At 43.8% G+C, this 15,858-nt stretch overlaps 2 protein-coding genes across 8 annotated transcripts in view; one reads left to right on the top strand and one right to left on the bottom strand.

Moving 5' to 3' along the window:
• The window catches only part of DOCK2 (dedicator of cytokinesis 2), a 417,694-nt gene that overhangs the window by 122,387 nt on the left and 279,449 nt on the right, over window positions 1-15,858 (bottom strand). The gene's annotated exons all lie outside the window — the stretch shown is intronic.
• The window catches only part of INSYN2B (inhibitory synaptic factor family member 2B), a 120,777-nt gene that overhangs the window by 25,789 nt on the left and 79,130 nt on the right, over window positions 1-15,858 (top strand). The window lies entirely within an intron of this gene.

Here is a 15,858-nt window from a genome sequence, read left to right as displayed (position 1 = left end):
CCCACGCTTGTAGCCACTCTACTGTACAAGATGCCTGGTGACCCTGGGTGTTTCCAGAGGAGAAAACAAATGCTGGCAGTGTGAGAAGGAAGGGATGCATGGCTCTACAAATTAGGAGTGCAATTTATGTGGCATCAAAAGACTCCATCCCTGCTCAGCCCAGCTGCTTGCTGCTATCTCCCCTGTGGTGTTCTTCCGCCCTCAACATCTCCTTTCTAGCTCACTCTCAGCCCCACCGCATGCTATTGGTAACACAAAAAATAGTTTTTCTTAAAAAGAGCTGATACCCATTGACAGCTCCATCAGCATGTTATATAGTAGTTAATCTCATTCAATCTGCACAACAAACTTCATTTTATGAACAAGGGATTTGGAATTTAGAGACTTGAAATAATTTGCCCATGGTCACATAGCTCTCAGAAGCAATGGAAGCTAGGACTTACACTCTGGTTTTATTCAAAAGCCTAAACTCTCTTTTATAATAGGAATATATATGTATTGTTTAAACAATTCCATTAATAAGTATCATGAATAAAAAGTGAAGCCCTCCTTTTCCCACAACCAATCTACTCTTCTCTCTCTGATCCCCTCTCCCTATGTGTCCACTATTCATAGTTTAGTGGGCATCCTTCCACACCTTTGCTGTATATTTAAATATCTTCTTAGATATCTACCCATCTACCCCTTCCTTCCTCACTTATTTATTCTGGCTTCACTCTCTACATGTAGCAACTCCCAGGATGGAAAAAGCAATGACAGTGCCTTAATAGTCATGTCAAAATTCCAAAGGAAAGGCTGACCAGAGCCCTTATATACATCCATGGGATGAGGAAAAGCTTTTCACCCTTTTACAAAGTTTCTTTGGCTAACCCACCAGTCTTGTCTACTCCTGCCTGGTCTCATGTACTGAAATAGCACACTACCTTCTCAGCCTGGGAGGTCTCTGGGCTCAGCTGGCTCAGATCCCACCTGTGGGGATCTTTGAGAAGAACAGGGCATCTGCATTAGACTCATGGTAAAAATCTGACTCACTGCTGCTTCTCTGTCCTTTGCTCAAAGGGGAATCACAATCAGAATTATCCAGAAAAGAGAATCAGGCAATAGACTGAATTATGTGGGGACAGGGTCATGCTACACTGGTTTTTGCATACTCAGTGCCAGCAGAGAATTAAGTACACAGTGGGTACCAAATAAATTGTCAAATGAGTAAGTCTGTAGAATAAGAACAGGGTCTCTTCCCAGTGTTGCATGCAGAAAAGTTCTGTTACAGTGAATTTTTTAATTGAAAAAATGACAGAGTTTTAGGCCTCTGGTGGATTGTTTTTTCTTTTATTTTCATAGTCACAGTTCAGGGGCAAAGAAAAGCCTCTATCTCTCTGAAATAGTAGGAGATGCCCATGGGGTTTGGGTAGCTTAAAATACAAGGCTCTCTTACACATGTTGTAACGATGGGAATATTTAACAATGACATCGACAATGTCATCTGTGCAAAAGAGGTGACTTCCTGGCTGAGAGATCCTCAAGACAACACTGTGCCTAAGAGTGGGCAGTCTGTGAGTTCAGGGCTCTGGTTCTGGTGCCTGCTTCTTGGCTGTGTTATCTTGGACAAGGTACTTAACTTTTCTGTTTTCTAGTTTCATCATGTGTAAAATGGTTATAATAATAGGACCTGCCTCATTCAGCGTATAGACGAGCACAGTGTTTGATGTACGTGTGTGTGTGTGTGTGTGTGTGTGTGTAATAGTCTAGACCCTCATCATTATGCTATTGTTAATATCTAAGAACTTGACTTCTATTGACAACCAGCTGTCGAATGACTGAAGAATGCACTGTAGAGCAGGGTGAGATGCTGAAATAGATGTTCCATCTAAGGCATCTGAGTCCCCAGTGTTGGGCAGGCGGCATATAGCAACCTTTCTAGGTGAGTTAGCCAAATGTTCCTAATTCAGAAGCATAAGTGGGGCAGGGGGAAGGAGCTCTAAACTTTTATCCATAAGATCTGGATTCAAGCCCCAAATCTGACATTTATCATCTTATGTGGAAACATTAAAAAATCTTCTCTATATGGGGCCCCCGCGCAGCTTTAGAAGGAATATCCATGGAATACAGAGAGAGATTCAAACAAGAGACTCAAAGAATGTGAGCCAGAAGGGCCTCTAATACTGTCCAAGCTAGGGGTGGTAAGACCCAGAGTCTTCCTATTTTTTATAAAGTGAGTGTAATAGGGGAACTTGGGTGGCTCAGTCGGTTGAGCATCTGACCTTGGCTCAGGGCATGGTCTCATGGTTCATGAGGTCAAGCCCCACATCAGACTCCCTGCTGTCAGCACAGAGCCCACTTCAGATCTCCTGCCTCTCTCTCTCTCTCTCTCTCTCTGTCCCTTCCCTGCTCACGCTCTCACTTACAAAAAAGAATAAACATTAAAAAAAAGAAGTGGGTATAATAAACACTCCCCTTTCCTCTTATTTCTACTGTACCCCTGCTAGAGTCATGATAAATGAGGGCAGCAGGGGAGACAAGAGGGAATGGTTTGGACTGTGCTCAGCTAAAGCAGGCAGCTCTTATCAGCTTTAGCCGATCATCACCATGTCCGGGAGACCTAGCCAAGCCAGCTAGTCGGACTTTTTGGCAGCTGGAAATCTTGATGATCACATAAAACCTCCTAAATTTTATATATTCCCCTCTAACTCAGAATTAATTTTATAATTTTGAATGGGCCAGCACCATGAGGACATCCAAACACTGTGTGCCAGTCGCCCCATGGGCTGTGTTTGACCTCCAGTCCAGTCCAGTAGGCTGAGCCTATCAAGCCAGACCCTGAAGCACAGATCCCACAAGGAGCCTGCTTAAGCTGGTGGTTAGTCATACAGAGGCAGGGATGGGATCTGATCCTGAAACTCCAGCCAATCATAAGAGATCAAATAATGCTATGACAGAATGTCACTGTTATAGGGAATAATGACAAAGTGCCTGAAAAAACACAACACTAAAAAAAATAGTTCCTAGGTGAAAATAGCATATCTGAGGCTTTCTGTCATATGGAAAACCCACAGCAAAATCCAGGGCCAAGAACCAAAACCAAAATAGAAACATATAAGCCTCAGTGAAGGATTCTTCTGCCATAAGACAGAGCTATATTGTGTGACCCCAAACTCAAGCCTCTCAATCCTGGTCACAGAGTGATCTCCACTCCTGTTTACCCAGATTTTTCTTCTGAAAGCTTCTGTTGTTTGAAAGTCTGAAAAGGCCGTTGTGCTGAGATCATACTAATATTTATTGAGCTCTTAGTACATACCTGATGCCGCCTAAGTTCTTTGCATATGTCAGTGCACTTAATCCTCAAAACCCTGTGAGGAGGGCTTATTTGTTCCCTTATGAGGAAATTGAGGCCCAGAAAGGTTAATAACATCCCCCAAAAGCTCAGAGCTAGAAAAAAGCAGCTCTGGGGTTAGAATTCAGACAGGCTGGCTCCAGAATCCAAGCTTTTAGCTACTGCCCATAATGGTTCCTGCTTAATCTTACGGTACCAGAACACACAGAGGGCAAGGATGCCCCCAGCTACTGAGAACATTGCAAGACGGGCTATAGGATTTAGTTTGGCTGTAACCTGAGCATTCCTCAGGACAGAGGGTACCAGATCCCCTATTGAGCAGTATCTATGGTCCCTGAAGGGACAGACCTTCCTCCCTTGTGACTTTTATTTCGTCTAGTGAATGTGAATTCTGCCAGAGGACCATCTAAACCAGTATTCACACTAAAAGAAAATCAGAAAAGGAGGGTTACTTGCTAAGTGATAGGAGGATGTATGTATATTCAAGTCTATTTGCATTCCTCATTTCAAAAATGAGACCTCTAGCTTTTTTATCAAGAAGTCTTAAATGACGGGGTGATATCCTGCTCTATCGGCTCCTTTAATTAAATGAACTCTGAAAAGTTACACCTCTGTGTACACTCAGAAACTCCCCTACCCTGTTTCCTTTTGATCTCTGTAATTTATTTTAAAGATCACATTGAACATGTTATTTGCTCTGGGGCCATGGCCCAAAGAAATCAAATTCTAACCTGATCATAGCAATCCATTCCATGTCACTCCAGTCATTAAAAAGCTGCCACACACCCCCACCTCCAGTTACCACTGCCTCTGAATCAAGTATAAATTCAGTCTGGAGTTTCAGTCTCCAGACACCTTTCCAAGTTATTTTCCACTTTTCATTGACTGATTCTCCTGCCTTTCAACTAAACTGGGCTACTGGTTGTTATCTCTTTCATGGGATATCTTAGAAACCATCCCTTCAAGCAGCACAATTACACGTGGACTGAATTCTCTCATTTTGGGGGTCTCCATGAGGCTTCCCAGCCATCTGTACCTGTAATTCTTCCCATGTTGGAATCTGCATTGTCTTGATCTCCCTCTTGAGAAGTATAAGCAACAGGAGGGCAAAAAAAAATTATATCTTCAGTGATTCCCTGTCACATTTTACACATAGTAGGTATTCAGCAAATGTTTCTAAAATTGAATTAGTCATCTGGGGAACTGATGCATGAATGGAATAGTCTTGGATTTTGTGTTTACATTCAAGACAATACTGAGGGAACCCTACCACTGAGTTATACACCTCTATCCACATGCTCTGGTTTTCACTGAATGACAATCCTCTCTGTTAGGGATCACAGTTCTAAGTAGAAAGGGCACTCAGTGGCTTCTCTTACATTTCTGTAACTGGATGAATGTAAAAATAGTATGGAGATATTCTCTTAATTTGGTAACTTAACAAATCCTTGTAATGCCTGCCTTATGCTGAACAGTGCTTTTGGCATGTGGGAGACACAAAGGAGTAACCAGGTGCTGGTCACTGGGGAGTTCCTGGTCAGCATAGGAAACAAACTGCCCTAAAGGTCTGGCCCTGGGTGGGTGGCCAAAATTATCTGTGGAATGAAGGAATAAGATAGGGGAGAAGGGATGGAGGGACAAAGAGAAAGAGAGACCTAGAAAGAATATATAAGGGGCATCTGTGTAGCTCAGTCAGTTAAGCCTCTGAGTCTTGATTTTGGCTCAGGTCATGATCTCATGGTTTGTGAGACAGAGCCCCACATTGGGCTCTGTGCTGACAGCACAGAGCCTTCTTGGGATTCTCTCTCCCTCCCTCCCTCCCTCTCTCTTTCTCTCTCAAAATAAATAAACTTAAAAAAATAATATACGAATGTACATGTGTCTGTATTTGTGTGTGGGTGCATGATAGATAGATAGATAGATAGGTAGACAGATAGATAGATAGATAGAAATGTAGATCATGGATGGGTAGATATGAAAAAATAGAAAGAGGTAAAAATAATCATTGTCTCCTCTCCATCCTGTCTCTCTCTGTAACATTATCCTATTTTACCTTCTCTATAGCACTTCTCACAATATTAAATTAATTTATGTACATGTTTATTTACCCTTTATTTTTAAAAAAGTATTCAGAATCCCCCTATCAAATGTAAGCTCCATATGACTGGGAACCTTATCTGTACTGTTACTCGCATATTCCCCGGAGCCCAGGCCATAACAGACAAAGGGCTATTTGTTTAGGTGAATGAATAAAAGGAGCTATCAGGTAGAATTTCACACCTAGAATTTGAACCAGAAAGTAAGGCAGGTGTACTATCCAGTGGTGGTCCACTTCTTCTTCTGGGGCCTTACAAGAGGAACTCTCTGGGTCTCCCAAGAATGGGGTCAGTCCCAGGGGGAAAGGTCTAGGGGAACAAAAATGGCATCTGCCGACCTTGCTTCTAAGAACAATTGCAATGACCACCCCTGTCCCCACCAGGGCATAGCTTTTCAGAATGCTCATGGTGTGGCATTTATTTTTTATTTATGAAATGCTTGTGTGCTCATGCCAACTTAGCAGGCACTATGACACACAAGGACCCATTCCTGTTCCTCTCCACCAGATAACAGGCAATATGAAGAACAATGCATGCATGCTGACAGCTGGCCAGCCCCTCCCCGCAAAACAAATGCACTTATTGTTACGGTTTTATTGTAGTTGGAAATCTTCAGCTCCAGTTTTAGAGGGAGAAATAAGAAATAACGAAACAAAAAGGAGGCAGTTTAATATGGAGGGTCAGATAAGCCCAGGTTCCAGGGAAGACAGACCTGAATCCCAAACAAGATAATCATGAATTAGTTGAGTGGCCCCAGGCAGGATGAATCTGAGCTCTGCTTTCCTGTCTGTAAAAAGGGGGTAATGAAATCTACCTTAGAAGGTGGTGGTGAGGCTAATGGATGAGAAAGCGTGTAGCCCAGTGCTTGGCACTCAGCCCGGGCACCACCAATGAATGCCAGTTCCCTCCTTGTTCCCCTTAGAAAATGCTCCATCTTATTCCAAGATGCACCTCCTCTTCCTAATCATGGCCCAATTCATTAATTCAAGTGGGTTCGCAGTGACGGTACTGGGTAGTGTGTCAGTTCAAAGTATAGGTTCTGCTAGCAGACTGCCCTGGTTCAAATCATGGCTCTGTCACTCATTTGGTGTGTGACCTTGGAAGTCTGAACTTCAGGTTCTGCAGTTCTACACGGGAACAATTCTAGGAACTCAGTAGAGCTATGTGAGAATGAAGTGGATGTTGCACAAAAGACATTAGAACTGTACCAAGAACATCATAAATGCTCCAGTATTAGTGTACTCAGTAGTCCACTCTGCCCCCTCTGGCCTTCGTTCTGTCCCTCCAACATGGCTGAACTCCCTCCTGACTCAGAGCCTTTGCCTGTGCTGTTCCCTCTGCCTGGAACACCGTGCCTCCAGATCTCTGCATAGCTGGCTCTATCTCAATATATAGGTCCCAGCCCGAAGACCTTTTCCATAGTGAGATCTGTGCTGCCCACTCAATCTCTATTAGCTTCCCTCAAATAGGACATTGTCGATGAGGAAGTCCTATTGTATGATTTTCAGAATACTCAGTATCACCTGAAATTATTTTTCCTGTTTGGTTTGCTCATTTATTGTCTCTCCCCACCCCACCAGAATGTAGCTCCGTGAGAGCAGAAACCAGCCAGTCTTACTTCTTGAAATAGTGTCTGATGTATAGCAAGTCCTGAAGAAGTGAATGGATGGATGAACTAATGGGTGAATGAATGGCTATACCTCCAGTTGAGAGAGTGAGCTGGGACATCTGGCTCTTTGCAGTGCTTTGTTGGGCTTCTGCTCACCTGATGCCCAATACAGAAGCTGTGCTAAAGGCCAATTGCTAAAACTCTCCTGTACTTTCCTCCAGATATGAAAAACAGCTTAATGATAGACTTAATAGATAAAAATAAAGATAAAAGTGCTAAAGACAGATCCTGGGAGAGACCTCTGAGACATCCTGTGACTGATCCCCCTCAAACACCCCACTAGAGGAGCTCACACATCTCATCCCTCAGATTCCTGCCTCCTGATGCACCAGGCTGGGCTGGATGTGGTTGGGTGGGGCACTACTCCCTTCACTGGCCCCTTCCAGAATGATACTGGTGGCTGGAGGCCTCCTCTTCTTTTCAAGTGACCTGAAACTTGGGACCCTTTCTCCCTCAAGGGCAGAAAGATGGCTAAAATTCACCTTCCTCACATTTGTTGCTGCTGAGATCACCTGTGGAATAATCTGGGCCTCTTGGGTAAACACAGGTTTGGCTCTGAAGAACCTCATTCAGCTGATGGTTTGTGAAAGGAAGGTGGGTAGCAGAGGAGGGAGGTCATGGGCTGTTGCACCATGGAGCCTGGCTGGCCCGGGCTGTGTGTCTTCCTCGAGCCAGCAACGTGGGGGATGTCACCTTTCTGGAAAAGAACCACATCAATATTCTGGGTGACTCTTACACAAGTAAAGACAAGTCTTGGGGCTAAAAGCCAGGAAAAAAAATCAGGCCACACAAAGGACCGAGGCCTTGGAAAAATCAAAATAATAAAACCAGAGGTACTGGCTTCTGGAGAAAAACCTTGGGGCTATACTTCCACAGGGAAGTATTCTACAGGCTGAAAGAATGAGTGATTTTCAAGTGGGAGGGATACACCCACAATCCTTTCTTCTTAGTGTACACAATTCCTTCTTAGTGTACACATAGAGAGGCTGCTGACACAGCCCAGCCAGTCATTAATTGAGGGCCATGGGCAACCTACTTCACTTCTCCGAGCCTCAATTTTCTCACCTCTGAAATGGGGACAAGAATACCTTAGGGAAAGAACTCTTAGGAAGATCAAATGAGACATGATACAAAATGCTTAGCACCATCTGGGCACAGAGCAGAAGCTCAATTAATGGCACTGTTTATTATCATTTTGGTTGAGGTTATTCCCACCAAATTTTTACTCTGAGACCCAGAGTTCAATTATATTCTATCCTACCCTCCTGATCTTTCTGCACAAAATGCCGTATCTTCTCTAACTGGAGGAGGGAAAAGAACTACCTTTCATGATGTACCTGTTATGGCAGTGACCCACCGTATGGATGATAACACAACTCCAGAGAGGTGAAGTGACTTTCCCAAGGCCACAGAGCCAGTAAGTGGCAGAGCCAGGGCTGTTTGGTTTTAAACCCATACCTTTTGAACCATGCCGAAGGATTCTTCCTGGGTCAGGAGGAAGAGAAAGGAACTATATCATATTCCCTAATCTGGGAACAGAGGCTCTTCATGGTTGCAAATGCTCTTTTGTTCTAATCTTGTCAAGAAGGAACTCTGAAGTTGTAATATGGATCTAAATCCTTCTAGAGTTATTTGCCAGCCATTCTCAGGGGAGACAGACCCCAGAGAGGAGGTCTGAAAGGAAAGAAAATTAGAACATTTGGCAGATGGAGATAGGGCAATGAGACAAGACATCTGGGAAGTGAAGTGTTCCAAGTGAATGGCGCCCACTGGGCTGACTGAGGAGGGAGGCTTCTTCCCACTGAGATCACTCAACTTCTGCATCATCACAGCCAATACTACAAGGGGCTTCCAAGGCTGCTCAGAAGGGGCATAAATACTAGTATGGATGATAGCTTCCCAGTGCCTTTATAAACCTGTTTGTTCATTTAATCCTCCCAACCATTATAAAGTGGGTATTGTTGTCCCCATCTCACAGATAAGGAGACTGAGGTTCAAGCTGGTGAAATGCTCCCTCAAGGTCATTTGGGTCTAGCACTTTGTAAGGGCTAGAGCTGGGATTCCATGAGGGCTGGGCAGGGGGTGGGGTTTCAAAGCCTGGCTGGTCCTCACTACACATGCTTGTTTGTTCTCCCTTTCTCCAAACCTCCATATTCCCACCAGCCCCACTTTTAGGGTCCATGCCTGCTGCTGGTCACTGGGGCAGGGCAAGACGACTGCTGCCATGCTCAATTTCTGATAATACTTCTTGCTTAGCAGAAAATACCCTGCCTGCCTTGAAGGGCCAGCCTGCTTTGTTCTAAGGTGCCAGCCACAACATTCTCATTACCTTTCAGACACTTCTCCATGCAGGCAGAATATCAGGTAGTCAAGGGCTCACCAGATTTCCAGGTTACATAAAATCAGGTTCCTCTGTCAGGGCCTCTGGCATGTTGTTTCACCTCTGTGCCTCATTTTTCTGTTCTTTCAAATGGTCCCTTTTGAGGACCACTGCAACAGTGAGAGCTACACGACATCATCTGGGTAAAGTGCTCAGCCCTGACCTGGCACATGGAGAGTGCTTTATAAATGCTAGTTATTAGCCCATAGACCTGAAGCATATAGAAGTGTGCTAAGTCAGAAGACTCTTGGAAGCCAGTTAGTCTCTAATTCTCCCACTTTACAGAGATGGCGAATAAGGCCCCCAAAAGTAAGGCAACTTTTCTAAGTTTTCACAGCAAGGGGCAGTGATGACTTAGAACCAGTTCTTCTCATTCCCAAGCATGTGCCCCTCACTCCAGGATAGGGGTCCTCAAGCATAACAAGCTTTAGTGTCACCTGAAGGCAGGCTAAAACAAAGTTCTGGGCCCACCTCACAGGTTCCAGTTCAGTCGGTGTGGGTGGGGCCTGATAACGTGTATTTCTATCAAGCTCCCAGGCGATGCTGATTCTGTAGGTCCTGGAACTCTACCTTGAGAACCATTGTCATAGAGTCTGCAAACTCTAATGTCTGGGGGAGGCCAGGCAGGTAGTTAATGTAATATGTGAGCTAGGATCTGAAAGCAACTGAAAATCATTGCCAGGCCTTGTGGGAATAACCACTACTCCACATGAGATGGGCCTTGTCTAGATATGTGGATCCTACGTATCCAGATCTTCCGTTTTCTTAAAAGAAGCCGTAAGTATGTCCTTTTTAATGCGAAAACTCCTAGCATTTAAATATTAGCATGTAGTTCACATTTAAAAAAGTATTTGAGCCAAGGAATTACATCCATATGTGGAATTTGATCCATAGGCCACAAGTTGAGGAACTCAGTGTTGCCCAGGATCTGAGCGTGGAACCAACCCTACATACAGCTGCTGCTTATTTGGCAGAAGACATATAATCCAGAAAATCATGGTTTGCCCCAAAAGGGAATGTGCCAATGAATATTTTAAAATCTATTCATCTGATTCACATTCCTGAGGCATTCTCCAAAGCTGAAACCCAGCTTCATGTAGGTATATTACAAAGCAGGGCATTTGATCTGGATGCGGGGAAAATTCTAGTTAACCCCCCATTTTATGGAGTAGAGAAGCTTCAGGGGGCATTCCAAGCTGTGCAGACTCATCCAGCTCATCCTGGAACATTCCTATATTTATTTATCTCTCTTTTTTTTGGCTATTGTTATTAACAACAATGTTTGTTGTATGTATGTATATGTATATATGTATGTATGTATATGATTTGCTAGAAATTTTACATATAGTGTCTCATTTAACCTGAATAATATTGTGAAGAAAGTGTTATTATCCCAGTACTTCAGCTGAAATAAGCAAACCTATACTTAGAGAGAACCCCTACAGTGGTCAATTATGGAGGAAAAGCTTACACCAGGTCTTGAGAGCATTAAAGACCGTTAAACTTCCAGTAGGTTGATTGGTGGTTTAACTGGCTCCTGAGCCCTGTAGTGTCCCGTATGTAAAGGTCAAGGACTATCTTATATTTCCCTGTATCCCTTATAGGGCCAAAGTCAGACCCTACCCACCTCATATCCTCAATGCATAAAAGCTTCAGCTAGTGAAACTGGCACCATCTTGGAGAAAAATTCCTCCTCATCATCAGAGGGGGGACTCGGGAGAGAAAATTACAGTTTTCTGTAAAATATGGAAATAGATGCTTACAAACAAGTTCAAATTTATGATAATTTCCTGATACCTCAAGACATCTCACTTGAACATCTGTGTAGTTCATGGACGAGTGCATGAACTGTTGCTAATCAGAAATGAATTGTGCCAATTCCACAGACCCATGTTTCTTGCATTTCCAGATTTTTCCCCTTCAAGCTAGTCTCCTTCTAAGTTAATTAGACCACGATAGAGGCATGGATACCCTTCCATGAATCATAGTAGGCAGAAATCACTGGCGGAGAGAGAATAGACCAAGGAAAATAGTATTTTTCTTGCCTTGACAGTTGATTCTTTAACTCTCTTCTCCACCACCCATACACACACAGCCATAAATAAGATACACTACAGACTTTCTCAGGTGTCAACATCTTAATGAGTGAATCTGCTTTCTGACACTTTCCGAAAGGTCAATAAAGGAAAAAGAAATTAGAGACAGGCCTGCATCATTTTCATGTGGAAGTTACTCCATTCACACTAACAGCAGCAGTGGAATTGTCATTTTGCAACTGTAGAACAGATGTGAAGCCCAAATGATATGGTAGAGTTTTACTTTTGAATGGTGCATATTTTTAAATTGGGGGAAAGGATGGGGTTTGACATTTATGGGTGACAGAGTTCCTGTTGCAAAGCGACCCTGCTGTTAAGCTTAAGCTGAAACAGGCAGCCTTGGAGAAGGGGGGCTCTGTTCTGGAGGGACCTGTCCCCATCCCATCCCTCCAACCTAGAGACAGCTCATAGCATGACATGTCTGCTAGTTTCCCATGGCCACTCTTATTCTCCAGTCTGTTTTCCACACCATCATCACAGTGATTTTTTCTGACCCAAACAGAATCGGGTCATGTCCTGCTGAAAGGCGCTTCAATGGTACCCACAACTCTTAGGATGAAGTCCTGAATCCTTAAAGTAGCCTAGGCTTTCTGCCTGGTCTGATCCTCCCTTCCCTCATCATGTATCACGCCCCTTGCACAATCCATTCCAGCTCAAGGGTCCTCAAATAGCCACTTGCCCTTGCTCCACAGGGCCTATGCACCTGCAGTGACCTGTGTCTGGAACACTGTGTCGCTCTACCTGCCCTCTGCAGGCTTCCAACCTCAGGCTGTCCAGACCTCCCAGACAAGGACTCCTTGCCATGTCCTCTCCTTGCACTACACGCTTTTCCTTCAAAGCACTTCTTCAGTTTTTAATGAAAGACTTGTTTGTGGGTGCCCTGATTGATAGCTGCCTACCCCACTGTCCATGAGGACAGGCTCTATATCTGTTTCTGCTCACCTCTGAATACTTAGACTTAGCATGGATCAAGGGTCCTCATCAGCACTACTGACATTTGAGACTGGGTAATTCTTCACTGGAGTAGGAAGGGCAGTTTTGTGCATTGTAGGATAAGCAGCAGCAGCCTTGGCCTCTCCCCACTAGATGCCAGAAGCAATTCCCAACTTGTGAAAAACAAAAATGTCTCCAGATGATGTTCAATTTTCCCTTGGGGGGAGTAGGGAGGCAAAGTCACCCCCAGTTGAGAATCACTGGATTAGAGCCTGGCACACAGTTGGCACTTAATAAAGGCCCACTTACTTTCCAAAGCCCTTTTTATTTCCTTTTGTAAAGCAGGAGGTCCCTTTCTAAAAATCAGTGGAATGCTAATACAGAAAACAGTGGAACAGGTGCTGCTTCAGCAGATGGACGGGGATCCTGGGACCCACCTACTCACCCCTCTCTGCACTGCAGCGGTCCCCAAGGCTCTAGAAAATGCCCAGGGGGATGGGGGCAAATAGGTTTGGGGGTAAAAATGAAAGATGACTCTGCCAGCTAACCTGCGCAAGTCACTTAAATGCCCAGAGCCTCCATTTTTCCATCTGTAACTGGGAAATGAAAGTCTCTACCTTACGGGATTTTTGGTAAAGGAAATAAGTTAAAGTGAGCAAAGAATCTTGTACTGTCTGACGCATAGGGGGAGCTAACAAGTATAGGGTGACTTTTTTTTTTCCTGTTTCTTATACCCTTCAGGGGCCTTTTTCAACGTTTTTTCAACGTTTTTTTTTTTTTTTTTTTTTGTTTTTTTTGTTTTTTTTTTTGGGACAGAGAGAGACAGAGCATGAACGGGGGAGGGGCAGAGAGAGAGGGAGACACAGAATCGGAAACAGGCTCCAGGCTCCGAGCCATCAGCCCAGAGCCTGACGCGGGGCTCGAACTCACGGACCGCGAGATCGTGACCTGGCTGAAGTCGGACGCTTAACCGACTGCGCCACCCAGGCGCCCCTATACCCTTCAGGGGCCTTAACAGAGAGCTGAGTCGCTTACAAGAACTTTAAGCATATTATTAATTTTATATGAAAACAAATATTTGGACATGGGAGATCCCTGAAAGAACCGTTTATTTTTATGCAAAAAAAAAAAAAAAAAAAAGAAAAGAAAAGAAAAACAAGACTTGTTTAAAGTGGCAGTTGTCGTGGTAGCTCTGTAAATAAATATTCCTTGAATGACTGTAAGCATTGCGGGGGGCAGTTCGCCCCTGCAGGGTAACTCCCATGGCCAGAGGATTATAGGGACACAATACAGGTTAGCTTCAAAATGTACAATCTCAGAATTTTAGTCAGCTTGCGTTTTCACTATATGACCCACCGCACCTGGAGGTGATGACCATGGTGATGCCACCAACCACTATGCTGTAAAGGGCAGGAGAAGTTGGTTTGGAAGATGAAGAACCGAGACAGAACAGTTCTCCAAGTTCGGGTGAATGGACGAAGGGGCCCACCACTCGAGTGAGAGAAGAAAAATTGCACTTCAATGTTCTTAGTGACCATGGGTAACATGGGTGGCATGCCTGATGCCTGCTGAATTCCAGACCCCAGTTGTCCAGGGGTAACGAGGCACAGAAAAATCATGCCCTTGAGCCAATTACCATCCAGTAGAGGTTGGGCGAAAGTGTTATATACAGGAAGTGAATATAAGGGAGTTTAGAAGAACAGATAAAAAAAATAAGTCATCTTTCTTCATCTGAAAAAATAATTATAATATCTACCTCATAGGGTTGCTGTGGGTATTGAGTTGATATATAGAAAGAGCTTAGAATAGGGTCTGCCACATAGTAAGTACTCAGCAGATGTTTCTATCATCATTAACCCTTTACTGAACACTTACTATGTGCTGAGCACATATAAGCATGTTACCTCACCTCATTCTCACAGCCTCAGGAGACAGGCTTTGTATTATCTCCATTTTACATTTAAGGAAACCATAGATCAGGAAGATGAGAAAGATCTATCCAAGGTGAGAAAGATCTATCCAAGGTCAGGCACCCTAGCAACATAGATCCAGGAAGCAAACCCAAATCTAGGGCTTGGCAAAAGTGTTCATAAAGGGTCAGATTTTTCTTTTCTTTATTTTTTTTTTAATTTTTTGAAAATGTTAATGTTTATTTGTTTTTGAGAGAGACAGACAGAGCACAAGTGGGGGAAGGGCAGAGAGAGTGGGAGACACAGAATCTGAAGCAGGCTTCAGGCTCCAAGCTGACAGCACAGAGCCCAACACGGAGCTTGAACCCACACACCATGAGATCATGACCTGAGCTGAAGTCAGACGCTTACCGCCCGAGCCACCCAGGTGTCCCAAGGGTCAGATTTTTCTTAAACAGATAATGCATTTTTAGGTTTTGCAGGCCATAAAGTCTCCACTGCAGCTCTTCAACTCTTCCTTTGTAATGTGAAAGCAGTCATAAACAATAAGTAAACTAATGGGCATGGCTGTATTCCAATAAAACTTTATTGACAAAATCAGGTAGTTTGCTGGCTCCTCTAAACCACTGCCACATACAGTCTCTCAAAAGATGTCTGCCAGCTGAAGATAACAACAAGAGCTGTCAAGACTGATTTAGGTCAAAGAATGTAGGCTGGGGTACTGCCTTGGAGATTCCCCTGACCATAAGCTAGCCAGCCCCTACCAACTCACTAAATACTACCCCTCTCCTCCCAGAGGGTCTAAGTCACAGTGTTTGCAAAGCTGTGGCAAGTGAAGCGGTGGAAGAGCTAATCCATGATGGAGAAGGTTTGTTTGATTTTTCTCTAAGTATATTTGAATTATTAAGTGTCTTGCTCATTAAGCGAAGGGTGCTGTTATAATTCTATCACTAGAGACAAAATTGCCATTTAAATTGAGTTTTGCCAATTTAGCTAATTTAGTAAGTGGGCATTGCCACATCTTAATTATTATCCTCTGATTACAGATTATTCATGGGGATGATGCAGTGTTGGTGCACCAAATCTATAGCCTGGAGTGCATGCACCCTCCTTGGAAGGTTGTCCACTCTGGGAAATGCTCTACCCTGTACTGAACAGGTAGCCAGGCCGGTTTCTCCAGTGATGTCCAATTATTTACCAATTAATAAAGAAAAGAATGACCAATAATGACCATGATAAAGACCTGCTGATAATGACCATGATAAAGACACACAGAATAGTTATCGTTATTCATTTTGATTATCTTGCAGTTGGCTATGTTTCCTTCTCTCGGCACTAGGTCTGCTATTGACTAGCAGTGAGACCTTTGACGAGTCACTTCACCTCCTGGTGCCTCAGTTTCCTCCCCTAAAATTGTCAGGCAAGTTCAGAGTTTTGGTGCAA

This window comes from Neofelis nebulosa, chromosome 1 (genome assembly GCF_028018385.1).
Source record: "Neofelis nebulosa isolate mNeoNeb1 chromosome 1, mNeoNeb1.pri, whole genome shotgun sequence".
NCBI classification, from domain to species: domain Eukaryota; kingdom Metazoa; phylum Chordata; class Mammalia; order Carnivora; family Felidae; genus Neofelis; species Neofelis nebulosa.
This window is presented reverse-complemented; position numbering and strand designations above follow the sequence as displayed.